We start from the raw sequence: 24,630 nt of genomic DNA, 5'->3' as shown, positions 1-24,630 counted from the left end.
AACATCTGCCAGAGTGAAAAATGTATTCAGACAAGAGTGCAGCTTTTTCAAAAACATTCAACAAAGTCGAAAAAAAGATGCCAGGAAAGGCTCAGATAACACACATGGAACATGCAAATAAAAACACGAAACGATTGCAAAACAAATTCCATTTTTTTCTTCGAGAGTCGTGAGAATTTGAGTACACTTCTCTATTTCACTTTTCCAATCGAGTTTATAGAAATTAAGATACATTTAAACGCATTTAATTTATATTTTTTATTAATGATATGACAAACACCAATCAATACAAAGAGTCTCCTTCAGCTCTCAAGTGAGTCCATTTAGTGTCCTGACATATATTATACAGAAAGCACCTTCTGCACTCCACTTTCTCACACACTATTTAAAGGCGCCAACTCAAACATCCAACTATATGACCCTCTGTTAAGGTGACTGAAAAGCATTAAAAACAGAGCTTAGGGCAAATGAAAGTGAGCAGCACTGCCCCTTTAAGTACACCAGCGCGACAGTTGTAACACTAGGTACTTCCCAACCACAGTGAGGAGCACCACAGGGGCCCATTCAGGGTGTATCTGTGTCCTCTCAGAGAAAGGGGGAAGCAGATAGTAGTGTGTGTGTGTGTGTGTGTGTGTGTGTGTGTGTGTGTGTGTGTGTGTGTGTGTGTGTGTGTGTGTGCACGCGCGCCCTCCATTGAGATGCAGTGAAACCGAATCCAACACTGACTGCTTCCACCTTTGCATCCTCCCCATTCAGATCAGTATCTTCAGTCATCTACGAGTGCAACAGCTGCAATCGGACCTGGCCTACACGAGGGGTCTGCAACACCACCCACCCTGCAAAACAGAGAGAGAGAGAGGGACAAGAGCATGATAGAGTTCTGATATGACTGATGTGACCAAACTTTCGTTTCATAATGCGAGTTATCAAGTACATTTTTCAGCTCTACAAATGAGCCACTCCTCTCATTATGACTTGGGAGTGTATTAGTTTTAAGTTTGCTGTGAAATTCAGATAACAGCAGACAAAAACATGAGACTTATGACTTGTTACAGTTTACACAAATGACTTTATCTGATCAAATGGTTAAGGAAAAAAAAAATAAACAAAAGGGATAAATGTAGCTTTAAAGCTCAACTATGAAAACTGTGCTGAACTAGAGAGGATTATGGGATAATAGTAAATGTGGTAAAAATTTAAATTCTAACAGCACAAGCAGAGTAGAGTCAGAAAGTGAACTCACTAAGTGATGTCCATTACACAAGAGTATTGATATAGCTAATATTAGCCACCAGAAGCTACTGGTCATACCAGACCAAATGAGGCTGTGGGTTAAACTGACACAGGGTGTTTTAATGCTGATGAATAAAACTTTTCATTTGTAAGAGGAAGATGTTATTGAGTGTTATTTCCTGTCTAAGTTTCACTTTAAAGATGAGGAAAAGAAAATCCTCTTATCATATACATATATTTTCTCATGGTTTGTTACAGCTTATCACTGGGGCTACACAATGTTTACACATTTAGTCTTTAGTGTAGTCTAAATAACGGAAACCCGATATTTACATTTACATTATATAACCTCTTTATACAATGCAATACAGTTCCGCAGCAGTACATATGACATCTTCCAAAATGAGCATACAGTTGAATGAACACTTCTCCAAAACACTTTCAGAAACTGAACATTATAGTCTTCATGAGGGAGGATCCAGTGCAGGGCTGTTGTGTTAGGCTGCATTAGTTTTAACAAGGTGAACCTGACCTGACCAAACCTGAGGCCTCCGAGTCTACGTTCACACAATCCCATCAAACTAAAATATTGTCAATGTCCTGTGCATCATTTTAAACACAGTTCCCTGACGGCTCTTATAGTATAAAACTACAGTAAACACTGATGAACTTGGCGATTATCTGCTCGTTTTATCAGGCCCTCAGGCTGCGAACCACGTGACAGTTTACAGTAGCAAACTGGTTGTAAAGCCAAGGGGCAAAACATTTTCAAAAAAGCACCACTATAATGGATAAGTCTGCTTTCAGCTGGAATTTTTCTCTGTTACTGCTAAAATCCTCCTCCGTTTCCTGTCACTGCACCTAGAGCTGTACGTGTACGCCTGTCGTGGAAAAATCACTCAGGAATGCAAAACGTATCGTATGACGAAGGTGTTGAGTCGCCTCACGTTTGAGAAAGTTCAAACAGCACCGGAGGACGTCACCTTGTTTGCTTGCAAGTGGAAAATGTGTTCGCCAGTCGTAATTTAATATATTACATGTCCTGTGGGGACGTTTAAGCAAACGAGATACTTTTGCATGAAAGGTTCTTCAGAGACTGTCCTTGGAACATGTCAATCGCACATGAACACTCTTAAAGAAAACAACTGTAATGTCTGTCAGCCTAAAATCAGGATTCACAAACATCTTAATTAAAATGTGGGGCTTGGTTGCTGGTTGCTTCTGCCTCAATTGTTGGGTATTTTTATCTATAACAAAACATATCTTTATAAGCTGATCATATTTACATTATGAAAAATGTACAATATTTCCCTCTGATACAAAAGTCAAGAAGAAATATAAAGTAAACGCACTTATTTACATCCCATCACTGGTGCCTCTGGGACATTTTGAAACACAGATTAGAAGAAGAATGATCAAAATGAAGCAATAGATGCGGCATTATGTGCTCACCTTTAGACTCTAGTATGGGTCATGCTGCAAAAAAAACATTTCCCATAGTGCAACTCAATAGCATCTTTCACTAGGCAGCCCTGACTTCCATCCGCCCACTTACTTTAAACCCTACTCCTCCAGTCTGTGTTGCGTTTCTCTTTTCACACTCCCTCTGGAGCCACAGAAGATACTGTAAAGCTGTTTTTACAAGAAGTACTCCTCCTGATGAGTAAGTAGGTGGTGGGCATTTAAATAAAATAGAGAATATCCAGGTTTTATACAGTAGCTACTTCTACGGTGGGCTACATTTAAAGCAGACACATAGCAGGAGTTCCTCTGCTATGTGTCTTTTTACTGCTGACATATCTGGTGCTTCCATCATTGTCCCATGTGCAATATAAGGGCATTATATGGTTCACACAGAGGGTCGACTTCTTGGGCAGCTGAGTGGCTGTAAAAGCAGGGACGCCACGTGTCAGTGAAAATGTATTTCCAGGGGGCTGACAGAGTATTAAAAGGAATGTGGGCGAGGTTATAACCAACATGATCCAGCTGGCACAGTGCCACCACTGCCTTCGTCACGTGATTCCACCCTATTTGTGGAAATTTGGTATCTGAGGGCGGCATGGCTAAAACTGGCACCGGGATGAAGTGCCACATGAAGTCAGTCACATGGACCTTTAGAGTATGCAGCCGCTCTTATGGACAAGCAGGCGCTGCACACTCAGATCAGAACCTGATGGTATACTGCACTTTCATTTATGCATCACTGCTATATATATATGTGATAAGTAGTAACCAAAGACTGCTGGTAAAACACTGAGGCATGCAGGACAGCTTGCATGACATTTCCCACAATGACTTTGGTTTTGCTGTGGGAAATCCCATTTCTTCTGATGTTGATTAAACCAGGTCAGTCACTTGAACAACGGCGCTCGAAGGGATAGTCTCGTCTACAATAGGTCACACGGGGAACCGGCTGGTTGCTGTCCACAAAGACTCTTAATGCCATGATACCAGCAGGATTTCTCAGTATCAGAAGAGACACAGGCTGGACTCACCATCAAACAACAAATCAAATCAGATTTAACTTCATTAGAAATTTTAAAAGGGTGAAATTAATTTGGTCGGAGGATATGTATCAGAGGACACACAGAAGCAGAAGAAAAATACAAAGACACACCATGAAAGGAAAGATACTTTTATCTTTTATCTCAGGATGCTGTTTATTGTATGTTCTCCCCCTCTACTCGCTTTCTTCTCCCAGACACACACATCCTCCCCTAAATAAAGCAATAAATTACCATCAAAACTTCTGACTTGTCTGTCCACAACACCTCCAACACTACCTATTTTTGCTGTTCACACATAGATCTATACTTCTTGCGGTATAGATTAGAGTTATATGGTCATGTTATGTATAGTAAATGTGCAAAATTGGGGACGTAGTTGAAACCAGTTGTGGAATTACTGTAAACAACTACAGTTTTCAACCCTTTATCTGTTTGTTTCTCTCCTACTCTCGGTGCTCACATATACAGTATTTTAATACAGCTGAAATTCCCAATCAAGCTTTTCTTATTTGCTTTTTTTTACTTTTTCTGTCAGACAATGGAATAAGAATGAAATAGGGACTGAGACACAGCCCACTAAGACTACATGTGAACTAGCACTCTCTTCCAAGCCATTTCCAAACTGCTGCTAAACTCCTGATTTTATAACCGCGACGTTGTCTGACAAAATCATCATACACATAAATTAAAACCCACCTCTGTGCTGTGATTCCAGCTACACTGACATGCAAGATGACCACTCAGGTTAGAAGCTCATTCACAATTAATTTTGTCCAAACAGTTGCTAGTTTTGTCGCTAGGTGCTTTTTCCACTAAAGGGGTCTGAATAGCCGGTTAATCTAACATCTAAGATGCTAATTTGGCAACACTGCCTGTAAACCCCGCTGATGATGTAATAGAAACTGCTCGCACCAAGAGCAGAAGCCAGTTAGGAAACATCAACAGTCTGCTAGCTGACCAATGGTGTAACTTCATCACTCAGTCAGTCAGCTGTGGACATTCGCGTTTCTAAGCTTGGCCTCTTTCAAAAAGAAAGATGTAGCTTAGCATGCTAACATTTGCAAATTAGCATGAAAAACAAAGTTGAGGATTATTATTATTATTTTTATGGGTATTTGATCTAAAGTAATGGACAAAGTAAATTTTGACTGATTGATGATGTTGTTAGATGAAAATTAAAGGTATCTATGAAATAATAACATTTGGTTTCTGAAATATTTCAGTTTCTCTCCCAACTCCAAGATAAGGAACTGCTACTAGGACTAAGAGTGATTAAGTGCCATGAAGGAACAGCTACCAAATGGACCCTGTGGGAAGATTGTGTTGTCAACTGCTGTTTCCGAGGTCAAAAATGAACTTTCAATCTCCACTTTTAAGCCAATGTGGATGAAAAGTCCTTAAAATGCTCTGGAAAAAAGAAAATTTAAACATCTACAATTTTACAACCAAACGCTCCAGGGCACTGCTCTCAGAAGTCATTCAGTAAAAGTTCCGCCTCACCCCAGTTTATCCACATCACTGGGTACTGGGTCACGGAGGGCTGAGCAGCATATAAGATCTGCAATGAGCTGCTTCTAACTAGCTGAATGAAAGCAACGTCAGCCCCCTTTGAGTCACCAGTTACTAAACTCATCCAACTCCAGCTGCTTCATATCTCGGCTGTAACGTGAACCAGCAGGAATGTGCAGCAGTGTCGATGCTCACAGCAGCTAGCCAGCTGCCCCGACGATGATCTGTGACCCATCTTTCATCGACAACAAGCTCATTACCCAAAAACCTCTCGACAAACGTGAGGGCAATAGTCAGCGGAAACAATGCTGTGAGGTTAAAGGTCTGACCTGGATTGATTCGGTTTGAAGGACCACCACAGTGAGATCTTGAGACACTTTGCCAGAAAAGACTGTGAGTAAACACTAAAAACAGACATCTCAAGCTGCAGATGAGTATCTTGTTTACAGATTTTATGTGACGTACATAATGTTCAGATGTCTGAAACTATCTCCAGCTGCAGCAGGGGATCCTCGTCACTTAGAACTCTTTGATGCTGAGTTCAGGGCCAGGCCTTCCTAAAGAGCTCCAGGCTCTTTAGAAATCTGTATTTGGGAGATTTACCCACTGACACGGTGACCGACAGCTGCTCCAGAGGAAAGCCAGCAGGCTAGAGGAGCTGTCTCCGTAATGGGGCACTTCCTAAAATCATCCATTTACAAAGCAGTGATTTCTCTTCATAAGTGTGCTACATGTGTCTTTCACTGCCAAACCAGAGATAAATTGGCTGAGACTTTTCAGCCACTCTTTGTAATGAGTCAGCGTTGCTAATGTTTCTCTTCACACAGCTGCTAACCCCAATAAAAAAAAAGTCCATTTTCTGTTGCCAAGGACCACACATATGAAAAACTGGGGGCATTTTAGTGGTCTCTTCCTGCCTCTCTTTGAGTTCTATGAATAGATATAAATGAGACCACAAGGAGAAGTGAATGCACCTTTTTATTTCTTTGAAAAACAGTTCAATCCGATAGAAACTAACAGCTGATGGCAGCACTATGTCAAATCAGGCAGCTATCGGGTTCAAGGTGCAGCGAGAGCTTCCTCTCCTCGATGTCTTTTACGACGAGGAGCCCGTGAAGTCATCACAGCTGCTGCGGCTCCCCCATAGAGGCCGAGTGAAAGGTCGTCCCTCCAGCTGAGGGCTGTAAATTCAAGACGTAAAATGGGAAAGACGTACGCTCCACTCAACAGGTGCAGATCCAGAATGAATGGTCACCCCTTTTTCCCCCCACCCTCTAAAGGAGCGAGAACAAAGAGGAGTGAGACAGGAGCATTCAGACTGGAGAACTTACGATGCTAAAACGGCCTTAGAAAAAAACACAGATCGTCCTTCATGAAACCTCTGCAAATTAAAGAACTAGGACACAAACTTGGCTCGTTTGACCCATTTTCACGCCATAATTCTCGTGAATAGCGGACTGTAAACAATAAGACACTTATATCTGACATTTGCCTCCACACACACACACACACACACACACACACACACACACACACACACACACACACACACACACACACACACACACACACACACACACACACACACACACACACACACACACACACACACACACACACACACACAGGGTCTTAAGTGAAACATGCCATGTTCCTTTCCAGAGCGCTTCCCAACTTCCTCTTCATAAAAAAGATGTCACATGATCTGCATCTAATGAGAGTGATATCGTGACCATGGTGGTATATTTCAGCACAGACAACAGCGAGATGAATAATGTATTAACGCTTAGTTTGTTGTTCAGGAGTTCCTAACATAAATCTTTTTGCTGATCCACATTTAATTTCCATGCTGCTCGACAGCTCCGACATTATTCAAAATCACCACGCACACTCTGGGATATTAGTTTGTTCTGTCCTTTGAAGACAAGTTCAAAGTGATGTTTTCCGATTCTCTGTGGAAAAGCAGTGAATGTTATTCTCGAGGTGATACACCAGACTACATTTATCGTTTGAGTATCAAACACTAATACCCAGAGACTGGAGGTGGTGGCTGTAAAATGTGGTTTTGTTGTTAATGAAGTGTGGCAGCTGAGATCAGCTCGGCTTCAGCTGCAATGAATTCTAATTTCACAAAAACGAAATATGTATTAAAATTTAAACCACGCTGCTTCTCCACTGTTCACCCTTGTGTTTACTTTGAAGCGACTGTCCCAAACTCACATTTGGGACACATCAATTTACTCTCATAAAATACCAAGAAAACCAGAAAATATTGAGATTTGTGAAGCCAGTGGAGTCAGTGCAATACTCACTTTGAAGATTAAGCACTTAACAAATTTATTACCGAAAAATTTTCTGCTATGTATTACGCAATGAAAAGACTGAACTTTTCGTCTCTGCAGCCACTGCTTCCGTTTTTCATGGGAGAATTAAAGACCGTAGATTGCAGCCGGTCATGTGCGAGTTAAAAATACCGTGCACATGAAGCATCCATATCCGTTTGCTTCGGACATATCGGACCTTATTTCTACCCCCTCTTATTACTAATGTTACAATAGGGATCCGTTGTGAGGTTTTTGGTCAGTTAAGGGTCACATTAGGTCATACACTAACTTGATAAAAAACCCCTGCCATCATCCAGTGTGCAATGTTTTACTGACTTCCTCTAAAAATTAGTACATTAGTGTGAAATCTCTGAATGACACAGTATAAATACTTGGAAGAGGCATATGATTCCTACGGACAACTTGTCACACTTGGCCATGGTGATATAAGAGCGACTGTTCTCACTGACATTCATGGAATTTTACCCCGTTTATTCTTCTTTCATCTTCACTTCCAGTCATTAAGAAACATCCCCCACAAATCCAATAAAGGAACAACCAGGCCTCACATTAGCGTTCTGATGGAAGAGTGTTTATTTCCTGCTGTAAGAATGACACTATTATCATTCTCAGAAAACTCAGGCAGAAGAATTTAATTTTGCTCTTTCCACTTTTTGGCTCCAAACAGATGCAGAGAAATGACGCAAGACTCCTCTGTCATTAAGGTGCACGCTTTGCTTTGACAGCAGTTTCATTTAGGGAGAAACATGAATTTACTGTGTTTAACGAAGAGCTCAAACTTTACGAAACATTTTTGTAAGAACTTTCCTGCTCTTTGAAATTCATTTCTTTTTCATTGACAGCTTTGACATTTCCCATGATGCCAGTTCATCCAGTTGACCCACCTGTGAACCATCTGATGCTGTTGATAATGAAGATATGTCTGATTTATCTAAATGTCACAAGGAATTTCAAGTGGGTTATTTTGCCCGGAGGGCAGCAGCTGAAGCTCCGCATGCTGAGGAAGAAGCTGTAATGAAACAGAAACAGTCTAGGCATGTACTTGAGAGATACGGATGTGACACATGACAAATTAACTTCTAGAAAGGGAAGATTCACACATCAATATCAAACTCAAGCTAATTCAAAATCAAACGCACCAAGGGAAAAGCTTGTAAAATCATTTCACATGGGATTTTTACATTCATAAAAGGAATCAAAATTAGGAAGTCTAATTGCATAATATTAACTGACCATCTCACACAGCTCCAGTGCTTTAAAAAGGTTGTGATCTCTTTGACCGCACTGTCTAGACAGCGGAAACCAGTCCGTGTTTTCCAACAACACACTCGTGCCTAAAATGACCTTTCATACCCCTCAGACATGACCTGTGACCCGGTACTCACACCCTGCTCACCCGCTCCGTTGCACATCCCAGCATGTTTGTCATTTTGAGTAATAACCAACAACTCCCCTCGCTTTACGGGACAGTGGAGCTAGAATCTGAGGCACCGCATTAATCAACAACTGTGGTGGGAAACTCGAGGGAATGAGAAACTGGATGCTTTGGTGTCCTCTATTCTACATTAAAAAGACGAGTTAGTGATTAATTGCTGCCCCTCAACAATGAAACTGTAGGTTTAGCTGTGAAGTTTCTTTATGGACATTTAATTCAGCTTCTTTTATCTGGGTTGCAGAAGTTGGAGCATGTCTCCCATTCATTTCCTTAGCCGCCTTTGAACTCGCTCAAACATGGAAGGCTAAATATTTACACGTCGGCCCTTGCTTGTTTAATGTTAAAGGCACACTCACACAGCAGAGTAAATGAATGAAAAAGCTTTAGACAAAACACCTCCAGCGGCTGATGAGTACCAGGCCGCTGTACAGCGCCGGTCCCACAGGTTCAACCTCCTTTTCAGGGCATGGGAGACAGGGACCCGGGGGTCTGCTCAGGGGGGGCTCAGTGGAGAAGCACAGCCCTGCTGACACTGCTGTCTCTGTGAAAAGAGGCGATCTGTGCATTTAGAGTTGGCTCAGGCCCAAAGAGATTAAACGGAGGTGGGCTGGAATACCATGTGAGGGCATTACGGACAAACGGACAAAGAAAACAAGCCATCTGATCAGCTGCGAACATACCATTCATCATCACAAAAGAATGAGCTGTACAAAGGCCTGTACTAGCAAGTTGTTTTTTTTTTTTATTTTTCTTAACTGACCGTTTGATAAACCCCTCCCCCAAACAGCTATTGACCAATCATAGCTACATAGGAACAAAAGGCCTGTCAAGGATTGGACTCCTCCGCATGCTGAAGTGGTGTACATGGGGGCTGCAGTGAGAGCGTATATAAAGAGTATGGAGGGTTCATGTTAACATAATGGGGAAACTGCTAATTTACGAATTTAGTAAGTTACACATACATTGATACTGAATGTATCAATAGTCACATCAATATCAAAAGTGTATTTATTTTCCATCAAAATATCCGATCTTGCAGAACAGTAGTGATGGGTTATGTTTAGATACAGGGGTGAAGGGGTTAGGGAAAGATCCATCTGGTTTAACACAGAAAAAGTTCACAGTGACTTGAGACACTGTGTGTTTATTAGCTTTAACCAAATTACGTTTGTTGTCTAAACGTATGGGACTCTGGATGTGAACCCTGGTCTCCGGTGTGACAGTCATATGCTGTATACGGCTACCGTCCACCCCAACCACCTCCTAGCCAAATCTGGTTCAGACAATAAACGTTTCATTAATAAATAATAAAAAAAAATAAACTAAAAAAAACCTCGTCTCTGAACATACTCCAGTGGGTGATTACTTTGCCACCAAAGAAATATGGAGACGGGGTTGCATATTTAACACACTTTTTTCGGGGGTTCTTGTTTTAACAGACAGAAAACTGAAGCCACAGCAACAACTAACTAAGGGGGGCGGGGCTTAGTGAACAGGGAATTAATCCGGTCACCTGCATTTAGTGGATGCCAAATGGCAGTGTCAGAGGTGTGAAAGTCTGACGGATTTCAAGCCTTTAAGCTGCTTCCTTCTAGAGGTAAAGCAACCAAAACTGCAACCTTTGGTATTTTGCAGCCTGATCACCTGGCAGTGTGAAGCCTGGATGGGCCAATAAAGCGGGTGGGAGGAGAGTTTTGGTGACACTTCAGATGTGTGCTGCAGGGGAAAAGGGACGCAGGACTGCAAGGATGAAGGCAAGTGAGCAGGGACCTGTGGAGAGCAGGATCGACTTCCACTCTCTTATTCTTAATCCATAATCAGTTTATAGAGCTAATTCTCCCAAATGAAGCATCTGTTTTACTCCCCACTAAGTCGTAAAGGTGCCCCCGGTCAGACAGAGGAGCAAGAGTTCAACCTCCAGGGAAAATAATCATTGGGAGAAAGCCATTATTAAATATGATCAGGGAACAAATGTCGGCTGTCACGGCTTTATTAAATCAGTCACAAATGCTTTAGAAACAGCCTCGTATTACGTAAGAGTTACAAGTTATAATGAAAATAATAGACCAATTTCGGGCAGACATCACAGTTATGCAGTTGCATGCACGTTGTGGTGGCAGAAAAACAGAAGGAACAAGTAAGGAAATAAGGGGGGAAAAAAAATGTCTTGCAACATTGGATGTCAGAATAGGAATGCAAAAAAAAGAAAAGAAGACATTTGTAATAACCAGAAAGACTGAACTGATGAAATCTGCACTGTTTATCACACACAAAGGCAAAATCAATGATGTTGTTAATAATGACAGTAGCGACCACAGCGCTGGTATCTCTCATTAGTAAACACCATTGACCGTTAGCAACATTAGCATGTAAGCAGAAGTAGGATGTAAACGAACCACCCAGTATGTATTCAAGCATTTAATGAATGAATGGGGCGTAGGGTAAAATTATATCAGTGATATGACGTTTACTTAACACTATGACTGAGCACAAACTTGGCTAAGCCTTGGGACAACATTACAATGTAATGATTCAGGATGTCTTACAAGGGAGGCAACTCTAAATCCAGGAAGTCCAGACTTTGTTCTCTCATTGTTCACTTCACTTTACTTATATAACTTTATTTTCTGCTGGCAAACCATTAAAATAATAATAATAAATAAGGCTTCCAGTTAATCCATATTCCCATGTTTTAAATTGACACCTGACACCACTAACTACTACTTCCTGCCGATTAGTTATAAGATATAAGACATAAAAGAGCCTTTAATTAATATTCTGTGGTGTGAACAGCCACATATAATGGTCTGCATTATAACCCATACTATGAACAGGTCATGTGATGTTGAAGTGAAACCAAGCAATCTCACACTCGGGGCAGCAATCTAATCTGTGGTGAATCAGCAGCAACTGAAAAAGTCCCGTCCTGCTTCTCCCTGATAGTGAAAAGAACAACAACCATCAGCAGGAAGAGGAAACAATGTCCAATGTCACCACAGAGGAGAGACGAGGATAAGACATGTTCACTTCTCAAAATCTGAAGGTTACACAAAGGATTCGATTTGTACATTTGTAACAATTAACCGGGAGTTTCGAAACCTGTCTAAGTCATCCAAGATGTAGAATTTATCACAAATCTGAGACAAACAAAGACAATCTGCTGTGTGAATGAAAGGCTCATGAGACATGGCAGAGCACAGGCGCTGCTGGGACGAGGCAATTGTCAGTCTGGTGCTGCATTTGGCTCATTTGGCAGAACCTGCTGATTAGATTTACACGTACAAGTGCATCATTTTTATTCAAAAAAAAAAAAAAAAAAAGAAAGGAAATCTGGCACAGAAAAACACTGAAAACGGTTGGAACCACAAAATGTTTAATTGGCTTATTTTACTTCTACTTTTAAAGTGCTGGATCGACCACTTGCTGCTCACATGCAACTAAGAGTTTGGCGACCCTAAGCCGTTACTGCCGGAGAGGCTGCTGAAACATAATCCTCTGGATTATCATATATCCATACATCTATATGGTACCTATATATGGTGGGAAGAGCTTTACACAGTATGACGACATCACAAACTCTGCAGAGCTGCAGCTAATACTTTTCAAAGGAGCTAAAATGTTTGGGACTGTTGGTCGGACACAACGACGCTCTGGAATTTTTAATAATTTTTTTCCACTGTTTTCTAACATTTATGACTCAAATAATCAAATTAAATTAAAAGTAACCCCTTAATGTGCAGCCCTAAATTTCATGATCAAATAAATAAGGTTGCACTGGTCCAACTTTTTCTCTTCTGGCATCAAGTCCAATTCCTCAATTTAAGGAAACATGAGCTAATAGTGACTTCTGATCCAATTTTGATCACCGTTTCTGGAATTTAAAACTATATATATATATATATATATATATATATATATATATATATCACACACAATTTCTCACATTTGAAAAGATAAAAACAGCAAATTCTGGGCATTTTGCTTAATAAACTACTTTAACTGCTTCGTAAAATTGCTCTTGATTTATTTTGTTGATCAGTTAATCAATGAATTGCCTGATGATTTCAGCACAATGCTACATAGTACAGGTGTAGTGAGACACAATCCTGCACTATGTGAAGAGTGAGAGGAGTTAAAGGTGCTGCAACCCTGGTTGTCACTTCTCATCCCTCTCCCCTCATTTCCTGTCAGCTGCCGAAATTTTACAAAATATATGTAAAAGTATAATTATATATATCATTTATAAAAAATGTGCGCTTTAGAGGAGGCGTGGCCGAGAGGTAGTAATGCTGCTTAAGAAAAACTGACTGCAGTAGCATCTGAATGCCTCAGTAGCGACACGCGGCACAAGAATCTGATGGGACGGCGCCTTTCGATCAGTTTCCTGTGGACAAAAAACAAGCCACAATCTCTACGTGAGAAAACCAGAGCAATGAGCTGCTGTTTTTAGAGTATCTGGTAACTTTGTGAGGGTGGACGAATCACAGAGGTCACCTATAGGTCAGGTGACTCTGCTCAAGAACCTGTTCACTGATTAAGATAAAGGACGCTGAGCACATAAGGCAGGGGTGATGCAAACGAGCCAGGGGCCCCGGGGGGCCCATCTGTTGTGGGCAGACAAACGGGGGGCTTCGGTGAATGGGAAAACAGCCCTGCTTTTTCCCCTGCGAGGCCCAGCAGACAGCTCCATTAATCAGGACCAGGATGAGCCTGCCGGGTTCCCAGTGACAAGTCAGCGGTGGTACAAACTCTCCTCCTCCTCCTCACACTGCATCTCCATTAGAGGCTGGAGGTGTCAGCTTGCCGCCGCTTCTGTCCCTCTGTTGTCACTATCGATGTTTTCACAACTGTCCCCCAAGAATAACTGGAAAAAGTGACACAGCAGGAGCGGGGACATAATTTATGATCTGCCATTATTCCCACCAATAAATAAACATTTGCTTTAGGAGCTGGTTTAGTGCTGAGTGACCGAATGACATCAGCTCGATTTGACTTTGACTGTCTGACTCAGTTCGACATGGACTTAAATGAAATGGCTTTTTAAATGTATGGATGCGACTGGAGATCGAAACACACACAAGTAACAACTGACATTTATCCTGGTCAACAAAAACGACTCTACAAGTTCTCGGTCTCTCCGTTTTGTGAGACCACTGTGTAAGCAGAGGGTTCACAGGGCTCAGGAAAAAAGACGCACTGTTTTTCCCACAATGCACCAACCATGTACTCACAAGCAGATATTCGTGAAAGAATACATGCTATGTAAATGTATTTCTACTCTTTACCTCGCCATGGTAACTTTCCAGAGTAAAATCCCGAGTTACTGTGCTACAAAACGACTACGACTTCCTTGTCCATATTTCTCCTCACCAGTACCTGCAGCAGCACCCACACCAACGCAGACCCTCGCGATTTTGTTACGCGCTGCTATTTTCAGTCTGAACACGGCCTTAGCCCCAATTGGCAGACACGTCTCCTGCATCTCCAGCAGTAAGATAAGACCTGTCCCCTCAGCCCAGCTTCAGAGAAAAAGGGAGAGGGGAGGGGTGAGAGGGGTGAGAGGGTGCGAGCGGAGACAGTGGAAAGAAAGATGGAGGAGCACTTTAATAGTATGATTCAGCAGAGGTATCAATTCCCACAGATGGCAGGCTGGCTCCTATTGACTTACATAGGAGGGGGGGTAAAGAGGCAATCAAAACCACCCCAGGGACGGACAGTCCGCACATCAAAAGGGAGGGGATCAGCGCGCCCGAGAGTCCCCGTCCGACCCAAGCGGGAGAGAACGAAGGCCGAGCTCTCTGAAGTGTGAAGGGAATGCACTCGGAAATACCTCGAAATCCAATCAGTGCGTTCATTTCATGTGAAAGCGTTGCACATATTAAAACCGTAACATTTAAATGTCACTGTAAACACAAACCTCTGCATCTTTCCTCTTCCCTTCTATCTGAATTCAGCGCTACCTGTCATGAGCAAACGCATCACTCCTGACTGGTCTAAAGGTGTTCTGATAGTGAGTGACAACCCAAGGCTGTCTGAACAGGCCGCGTTTAGTGAGGACCAGGTGTCAGAGGATGTCCCGCGACGCCTAGACGCACTGTACGACAGCCGCGGTCGTGCCCCCTCCTGGAGGGCCGGCAGCTTTCACACTTGCTCACCAGCTGCTTTAAATAACACAACAACAACAAAAGGAGAAAGAAAACCGTTCCCACCTAAAGATGGAACGACCCGCTGATCTCACCTCGAAATGACCTCCTCCACTGCCACGACACTGCGCAGAGCAGTTTCACCGCAGGAGTAAAACTACAATCACATTTTTGCAGGGACTTTTAATCAGTCTAATGAATTCCCCCAGACAGGCAGCGGTCTGACCTCCAACCCCTGATGAGCGAGTGATGGAGGGAGCTGGCACTGACAAGACACTATTAATATTTTATCAACGGTGCTTTAATGATCATTAAACTGCATGTGATCCTGTGTTGAACTGTCTGCTTCTCTTTGCAATAAATAAAGTAGAATGTGTGTGTAACTCACAGGTGGGGGAAGCGCTGGTGTTGACATGCACTTCATTCAGAGTCAATGTGTGGAGAATTTTACTTTTCCGTTAGTCGTGCTGCAATTTTTCATGCATAAAAAGGAAATGAAATTGCGCTAATAAACCACGAAATTCTATGAATGAGCTTTTAGTTGAACAGGACGTTCTACGCATGTTGGATCAGTCTCTAAAAATGTGTTCATTCATTCATTTTTCATCCTTGTTGCATGGGGCAAAAGAAAAAAAAAAGAAAAGAAAAAGAGGAAATGAGACAAATTTTCCTGCAAAATGCTTTAGACAGGCAACAGCATGTGATCAAATAAGATTTAAATGAGCGTCACTACCACAACAGACACAAACATCTTCAGTCAGTTTATGCGAGCAGGCAGCCAAATTATTATATTCTCTCTAATAAATATCTAATTCGTCTTCCGTTTGGGAGGGAGCTCTTGTTTTGTTTTGCTCCAGAAATCAGCAGTAAGTGAAACATCTGTCCCACAACTGACATGTTTTTAACGATAGGAAAATAATTTGACAATTTAAAAGTTATTGTCTTTTTAAACTGTACTAAAGGGGCCTCTCTTCCTTGTAGTTTTGGATGTGTTGATGTGCTCCCCGTATGTGTGAATTGTTGATGATGGTGGTATTGAGAGTCGCAACATGGAGTCCAATTAAATCATCTTTTCTTCTCTCATTATTTCCCTCAGTTGACAACTGCATCAAAACCTATACATTCTTACTGCCATTATGTCGTCCTTTTTCTCGCTCTGACACAGGAAGCTGACGTACCCGTTGTTACTCCCGCCTACAAAACTCTTCTGGCTTTTTCTGCAAGTTCGGGAACAGGCTGATAAATGATGACACTGATTTGGAAACTTATTAGGGGATCAATACAAATGAATATCTTAAAATCTATTGCTGTAACCGCCAGTGAGAAAACTAAGGATTATCTTATATTCATTATATTTTCCAACTCAACACTGTTTTCCACCGCTATCATATCAGGTGCTAAATATGGCACAGATATTAAATATGGCAGAGATATTGCAGCTTTATTCATAATGGAGTTGTAATGTTGTGTACAGCAACCCAGACTTAATGCGGCGTGGGCTCGGGATTGTGAGCAGTTCAAGTGATATTTTTGTCTCAAACTGTTTCATTGAGGCGACAAAACTGCACAGACAGAAACTTCAGAAAATGAGTGTAATTTTATAATCCAAAATGTTGCTTTTTAAAAAAAAAATATTTTCTGCACTGATAATCATCTCATGGCCCCTTCAGATTCATCCCACTGGGAAAAAGTCATTACAGAACCTGTTGGAATCCGACAAAGCCACCGGCGTTACAGCTTTCATGTGTGAAAAGGGCTTATGTGGCAGCACTGGTAACACATGTCAGATCAGCCATCGTGTTTGCGTAGAGTTAGCATCATCGCTACGCATGTGGGCTTCACCTCTCACCGCTGCAGGCAAACAAAAAAAAAGGTGTCTAACCGTCTCGCACTCCTCCCCGCTTCTGTCAGCTCGACAATGGAGACTTGAAACACGTTTATTAAATGTGTGGGCATGTTTCCTTTCAAATACAGGTCCTTCCACTCGCACAGTGGCAGGACACATAAACACAGTATGTAGGTCAGTCAAACAGTTTGTGTCTGTTCTCTCCCGCCATGCCAGAGGTAAACTGACAGCAAAAAAAAAAAAAAATCAAACACATTGTTTGCCGTGTGTGACTCATCTCACCCGGAGAACCTGGGAAGTGGGACAGGGTTTGCCTCCTCCTCCTTGATGTCGCCCTCCATGCTACCGTGTGTGTGTGTGTGTGTGTGTGTGTGTGTGTGTGTGTGTGTGTGTGTGTGATGTGATCTACCAAACAAGTGCCACACTCAGCGCCAACATCTACCTGTCGAGCTGCACAGGAGGACTGTTTGACAAGCAGCTGAGGATCACGTTTCCTCTCTCCTGTGATTGATGGTTCACTCCGACCTCCTCAGTGTGTTTATAGCAGTGTGTCATTTGGTGGCATAAACTGTGCTGGGCTACTTGGAAGTGAGCAGAGGAGCAGGAAGAGAGGGAGACGTCATGGGATGAAATTCGTTCTGTGAATCACACAAATACAACACAAGGCATGTTGATTTTTCCATTTGATGTAATAGTGCAAACATAAAACTTAATATAGGTGTGATGAAGCTTCAGTGAAGCAGGAACAGAATAAATGGGACGATATCATCCAGTTTTTCTACCTTTTGACGCGACAAGAGGAAACTGGGGGAATTCATGGTGGGGTTCAAGAGGTTAAAGATGAAGTAACTCTTGCTTTCATGCCACATTGATCTGTTCAGATAAAACCCAACCACACTTCAGTGCTTTCCTCTAAACACATAAACATCAGCCAGGTCCAGGTGAAAGCAGAGGGCGAAAGAGGTGTCTTTTCAGACAGAGAGGAAGGCTGAAGGTGAGAGGTAACGAGTCTTTGGAGGTCCACGCATACAGTGAGATAATTCTCCTCAAGTGAAGAAAGGTAGATTTGTAGATAATAAAAGAAGTAATGCAGGATTGTGTTCATTTTGGTCGATACGGCGAGATGTGATCATAATACCTGACAAAGTTTTAATAGAATTATTGTAGCTCTGGTTCTGTGTGGGAAACTTTACATGTCTAAGAGGCGGAAGACAGTACCTCACTTCACTACACTTTTTTTCTGCCCAAAATGAGGCTGAGGAAGATCTTTCCTACAAAAAAAAAAAAAAGCACACATTTTTGGCACTTTTCTGTTCAGATCGAGCACAAATATTCATGATAGAAAAAGTGACTTTGGCACTATCAGGGTAGGATTTTTCTCTGCGTATTTATTCAGTTTTAAAACTTCGGGAACACTGAGTTCTGTTACGTGAAGGTCAGATGACATCCACTTCATTCGCTGCCAGAGCAACTCAAGGCTGAACATCATCAGTGCAGTGCGACTGATTTAAATTCTGGGTCTTTAATTCCCATTTCTGAGGGTGGAGATGTTAATGCGCATGAACACTGATTGGTGAGCCCTTGAATAGTTTTTTTTCTATTGAGGGTCATTCCTCTTTAACATGTACAGCATGTCTGCCCACTCTTGTTGTACACTATGCAGTCCTTTAAACTCAATGCTGCAACATTTATCACTACTGCAATACAGTAACACAGTAACACAACTGGTCATCTTAAAAGACAAAGTGTTCAGTCCCAAAATGCCAACTTAAATCAGTGTTCATATGTCACGTTTCTGGTATTTTCAGTATGCAGGTCACAACTCTGCAGCCGGGGTCATCAATCAAAACTCTGGCTCCAAGCCAATCAACGTTAATGAACTAGTTTGTCCAAGATACAAAATAGTTTGTCCTTTAATAGCAGCAGGAAGAGCTGAAATTCCCGATAATTTACATTATTAATTACTAATTTAATGTATGAAATGGCAGGAAATTGTGAAAAAGATGTAGATTTCTTTCAATATACAACTGTGTCTTCTGTGTGTGTAACGCCAGTAAACTGATACAAGATTCCTTTCCTACACCAAGACCTGGCTTCAGAAACCTGCCCTCTACTTGGCCTCCCAGGTCTGAGGACACCACGCTGAGGGGAAACTCCTTTGGCTGATCCTGCCACTGCATCCTGCTTTTAGAAGTATGGTCATTACTATATAGTGCATGACAATGCTCTATGCACTGATGTCCTTCGCATGCAAAGAGAAAATAAAGGCTGACTGGCTACAGTATTCAGCAGCTTTTCTTCCCATCAGTGCTCCATCTGAACGTAGGTGGACCAGCAGCTTGAAAAGTTGATTTGTGCCAAAAAGAAAATCCTGTCATTAATGTGGTAGAGACTAAACTCTGCACCTTTGAGAGTGTAGATAACATGCAGTGTTGTTACTGTATTCTGGTAATGTGGGCTTCCTCTACTCAGGATGTCTCAAGAGACTCAAGACGAAAAAGAAACGTTCTTAAAAGACAGTTCTGAATAGGAGTTGTGAAATCGCTGTAATTTTGTACATCTTGTTTTCTTCAGCTTTCTATTTTTTTGTACTATAAAAATGTATATTTCAAAAGCGTATGGGGTTAGCTGGTGACATCATTCACCAGAGGGACCAATACAGTTACATAACATCCAGACAGCGCTGTGAGCACCCCACAGCGCTGCTCCAAATGGTCTCTGTCTGAGACTCCACACAGCACACGAGCCAAGAATGAACATTTAAGTCAGACACTGATCTGAAGTACATATCTGCCTGCACCAGTGAGGGTATAAAAAGTATACCATGCATACCACCTACAAGGTAAAAATGTGATGAATTTGTACCTTAATTTGCTTTTAACAAAATTAGAGAAGGTCCATATGGACTGAGACATGTTGCTATGAGCTTTAACAGTCAGGTCATTTGCCACAACTGGACGCATTCAAGAGAGACAGCTAATGCTATCTAGACCTCTCCCTTTCTTTAATGTGGGACGAACACAACACTGTCAGTGTTAGTGTATTTCCATCCCCCTGTTTTTAAGCCCATTTTCAATTTGTGCATAAAAAAAAGTAATGGAAAAAAATGAAAATAAATAAATAAATATTGGAAAAAGTGCATTTGGCTGAGGTTATAAAAGTTGGCGTATTGTTAAAAGCAAATTGTGACAAAGTGCAAGGAAAATAGACTTAGCAAATAAATTATGACGTACATGAAAAATGTGCAGCCACGAAAGAGTTAAAAAATGGAGACAGAGAAGTGTGCGGAGTGATGAGGCTGTATTGCATTCCCTTAAATAAACACATTAAACAAACATAATGCCATATTTCCATCATGTCTTCTCTTAAAAAGCTAAACTAACTGGGTTAACTGGACGCTAGCAAGCAAAGCCAGTTAGCTTTGCTCACTAGCTCCTACTTGGAATACAACCTTAAAAGCACAATAGGTCCTCCCCATTGTTGAATGCTGTAAACAGTAAATTGTGGCACATAACAAATGCCATGTGGGCTGATTACAAAAGGAGGGAAAGTATTTTGTATCAACATTCATTGCCTTTTCAGGGCTACGACGTGCTACAGCTGGCAGGACAACACGAAACTTGACAGCGCATATCCAAGTCTTAAATGTCAGTCGACCGTTGCCATGGGAAACAACGTGAAGCTAGACACTAATTCCACACATAAATGTTTTTAACCCCTTTTGAAAAATGGAAAAAGCGCACAATAACTCCAGTATTATCATAGTTTACATTTCCTTACACAAAGTGAAGGGAACTCAGATTTCAGTTTGATGTGAAGCATTCGGTGGGGTTAAATCCAAACGCACACGTGTCACATTTCTAAGCAATGTACTCCTAAACACTCTCACATGGTAAAATGTCTCACACTGAAAACACTGTGCAGGCAAGAGTCTGGCAGCCGAACACAGCGTCACCGCAAATAAAAACACTCAGACAGCTCAGAGACAGAAAGAGAGCGAGAGAGAAAGAGAGAGAATGCAAATGTGCAAATGAGGCAGCGTACTCCCAAAGAGGAAAGTGATGTCATCGGATAGTAATGATGCTGTAAAATGAGACACAGCCAGAGAGAAAAGTCTAACTGGAAAGCGGCTACAGTTTTGTCTCGGGGTGTATCAACTGCTTTAATCTATTCCAGCTTCCAACCCTGAAAAACACAGATTACATAACGGCAGACCTCCATGTATTCCTGGGCCTCTAAAGTATCTGAAAAGTATGTGTGCAGTCGTTGTGGCCAGGCAGTGGAGTTTGGCTCAGACTAAGTTTGCCTGGAAAACACACAGATCTCCAAGATACGCTCTAACATACACAACTTTTACTGAAAAACAGCTCCAGCGAGGAGTAAAAAGGCCTCACAAGATTTAAAGTCAGACAAGCTAAGAGCTGATGTAATCATAGCAATGCAGAAAATAAAAATTCCTTTCTTCACTTCAGGAATAGAAAAGACCTTTGGATCTGACTTCACTGTGACTCCTTCATGACATTCATACCAAGAAGTGAACACTGTAAAAACACATGAACATCTACTTTGTCCAGGAGCTGAGTCCAACAACTGTAAACTATCTCTCTCAAAAGACTGTAATCTGATGCATTTTCTTGTTGCTGCATCTCATATTTATATTATTTTAAACATCAGATTTTGTGCCCAAACCTCCTCTTCATAAGCTACAGAGGAATAATTCCTCTGCTGAAAGAAGTTTGATGCTGAACTCAAAACATTTCTTGTAGACTGGTGAGTAAAGCGCTGTTGATGCTAACGTTAGCTATGTGGCAATGGCAAAACTTACAAATAACTCCTTTAAGCAAAAATGCCAATGAGATGATTTGTGTTTTGGACCATTGGTCAGACCGAACAATACATTTGAAGATGTCACTTAAGCTCTGGAAAGTATTGATTTTTCACTATTTTCTGACATGTTGTCAACTAAATGATGGGTGGAATTAATCATCAGATTAATGTATCATGAAAACAGTTTCAAACCAACCCCAGTTTGTACTCGCATTAGCCTTACATTTGAGTAACAGAGCTTTGCCAGTCCTTCTGTCTTAAAGATAACAACACTTTCCAGAATCTGGATGAAACTCTCCAACCATACGGATGACGAAAGATTATGTTCACTGCTCAGTGAAAAAAGATTTTTCAACACTTTCCTGGGTTACAACTCTACAACCATCTTTTTCTGGATTATGTCACAGAGTTGTAACATGGGAAACAATTTAAAAATCTTTTTAAATTCTGCCCCAGAATAAGTTTTTTCATCCACATGTTTAGAGGAGGGTTTGAGGATTCTGGAAATATCTTGAGAACGGTATTAAGTATTATTAAAATACCTTATGGGTTATTCAAACATCTACAAAATTGACACTTAGCTCCGGGACTCCAATGTAATGCTAACACATGAGAGGCACAAACTGGGGTTACTTTCGGTCAGATCAGGCACCGTAAAGTAGTACTTCTACCTGACGCAGAGCCAGTTTGGGCTTGGAAAGTTGCACTTGATTCATGTAATACAGTACATGTGAAACTTATGAAATAGAAAATGTATGTATCCAGACGCTGTCAATGACACCCTCATGCAGTAACGACGATGGTGATAAAGCATGAGGTTGTGCTTTGCAGGTGAAAAGATGTCAGGGTTTAGACATCAGGGCTAAATGTGGTCATGTCTATATGCTGAAATGTCACCACAGAAAAGTGGGTTAAAATGGCACTTATTTGAAACCACAACACGTGAAAAACTTTCACTTTTCACTCTAATCGAGCCCTGTTTTCACCCAAATGCCTCTGTGTTTGCCAGGTATTGATCCCTGAGGCAAAACTCACAAACTTTGTTGCCAAAATTACATAAGAGCACTTCCTTTGGACGAGGACTTGATGTTTTATTGGACAAAACTCCAGGATGCATTGATGCACATCGTCATGGGGGCTTGAACCCAGGTCAGCCAGTCACAGCACACTTTCACACTGGTCAATATACAGAGCGCCCTACCCACCCATCCGCACCAGGTCCATCTTTTATTGTCTTCTTATGTCTCAATGTGGCAATATATCATATATTTCAGACCTGCTGCTCCGCCATCTCTGCTGAAACTGCTTTTATATGCACTCACAGTCCAGGAAAATAAAAATGTAGGTAAACGATATTTCTCTTTTTGTTGCACACAAACAAGCGCACCATAATGCATAAAACAGCCTATAAATTCAGCGGAGTGTCACCTGATGCTATCACAGATGCCTTTTATTATCTTTTGTTGGGATCCAAACAACTGCACTATCATACTGACAGCAGAGATAAAACAATGCCTAAAGCTGCACCAGACTTTGTGGTCCATAGAGAATAAAGGCTTGTAAAGTACACAATATGAGCTTTAGTATTGAATATAAAGTAAGCATCTGTCAGTGGGATCAGCGGAAACAACAAAAGACTAACACAAGATGTGCTTTAAACATCTCCAGCTCTAAACTCTGCAGTAGAGTTGGACAGACAATAGAGAAGCCAGACGAAAATAACACTTGTCCTGAGAACAATAGTTTCAGACAGGTTGTATCACCATATGTGTATTCTCATCAGATTAAACCTCTGCAAAGTCGTTTTCACTCCCACATTCACTATTACTGCTCTAAATGAAGTTTTCATCAGACAGATTGGAAGATAAAGAGATTTACTTTATGATATCATCAGGCCTGTTTATGTGTCTAATTAAAGAATTAGTTAAAACACGGTGAATGCAGTCGACAGGAAACATGGAAACAGCTCTTACCGACTTGTTCTGGCTGGTTTCGTTGCAGCTTTAGCGATTTTAAATTCCTTTTTTCTGATGATCAGTCGCGCGTCTCACAGACACAAATCTCGACCTCATTCCATGTGCTCGCGACCAGGACCACGCGCTGAGGGGAGCGCTCGGGATACGGCGCGTGACGTCACGGCGAGACTGGAAAGCCGGTCGAAAAATCTGTAAAAAAATCAATAATAACAGAGTCATTTTATGATTCGACTCGACATAATAGATAATCGAGGGTCTTGACTGTATGTGGGACTCAACTAGGAGGTTTAATTACAGTTCTTTATAGTGTTTTTATTTGTTAATATTGATCTTTTTCTAATAATATTCCCACAATTTGAACTTGAATTTAAACTTTTAAATATGAGTAATATTGTAAATTATCATATAAATGACAGCTGCTGGTCAGAAACACACATTTGGACTGTGTAAGTGGTCAGCACAGGCAACTTATCTGCATAAACTGATGTTTATGGAACTGCATAAGTACCTGTTTCTTTTTTCATGCACCAAAAATGAGTTAAATCTTTATCTGAGACATGACTTGAAGTGATTATTTTATCATAATCAGAAACAGCTTAATATGCTACATATGTTTTTAGCAGGAATGTTTACTTACATCCCCAAAGAATGTAAACCTTAGCTGTTATATCCTATAATAGTCTAACTTTATCATAAATATGAGTCACAATTAGACTGTGTTTGAGGTCTGCACAGGCAACTTATCTACATTAATGAACACAGTTGCAACGGCAGACCAACCGGTTTTACTTTCATACATCAAGATTGTG

The 24,630-nt window shown here is 41.3% G+C and overlaps 1 long non-coding RNA gene across 1 annotated transcript; it reads right to left on the bottom strand.

Annotated features, from left to right (window-relative positions):
* LOC130160978 (uncharacterized) lies at window positions 1–23,952 on the bottom strand. The gene is made up of 3 exons (XR_008826080.1): window positions 23,819–23,952; window positions 17,461–17,656; window positions 1–836 (listed from the first exon to the last, which is right to left on the bottom strand). It is a non-coding gene; the product is annotated as an uncharacterized LOC130160978 (long non-coding RNA).
* Window positions 23,953–24,630: the final 678 nt, after the last annotated feature.

Source organism: Seriola aureovittata, chromosome 20, assembly GCF_021018895.1.
Source record: "Seriola aureovittata isolate HTS-2021-v1 ecotype China chromosome 20, ASM2101889v1, whole genome shotgun sequence".
NCBI lineage: Eukaryota > Metazoa > Chordata > Actinopteri > Carangiformes > Carangidae > Seriola > Seriola aureovittata.
This window is presented reverse-complemented; position numbering and strand designations above follow the sequence as displayed.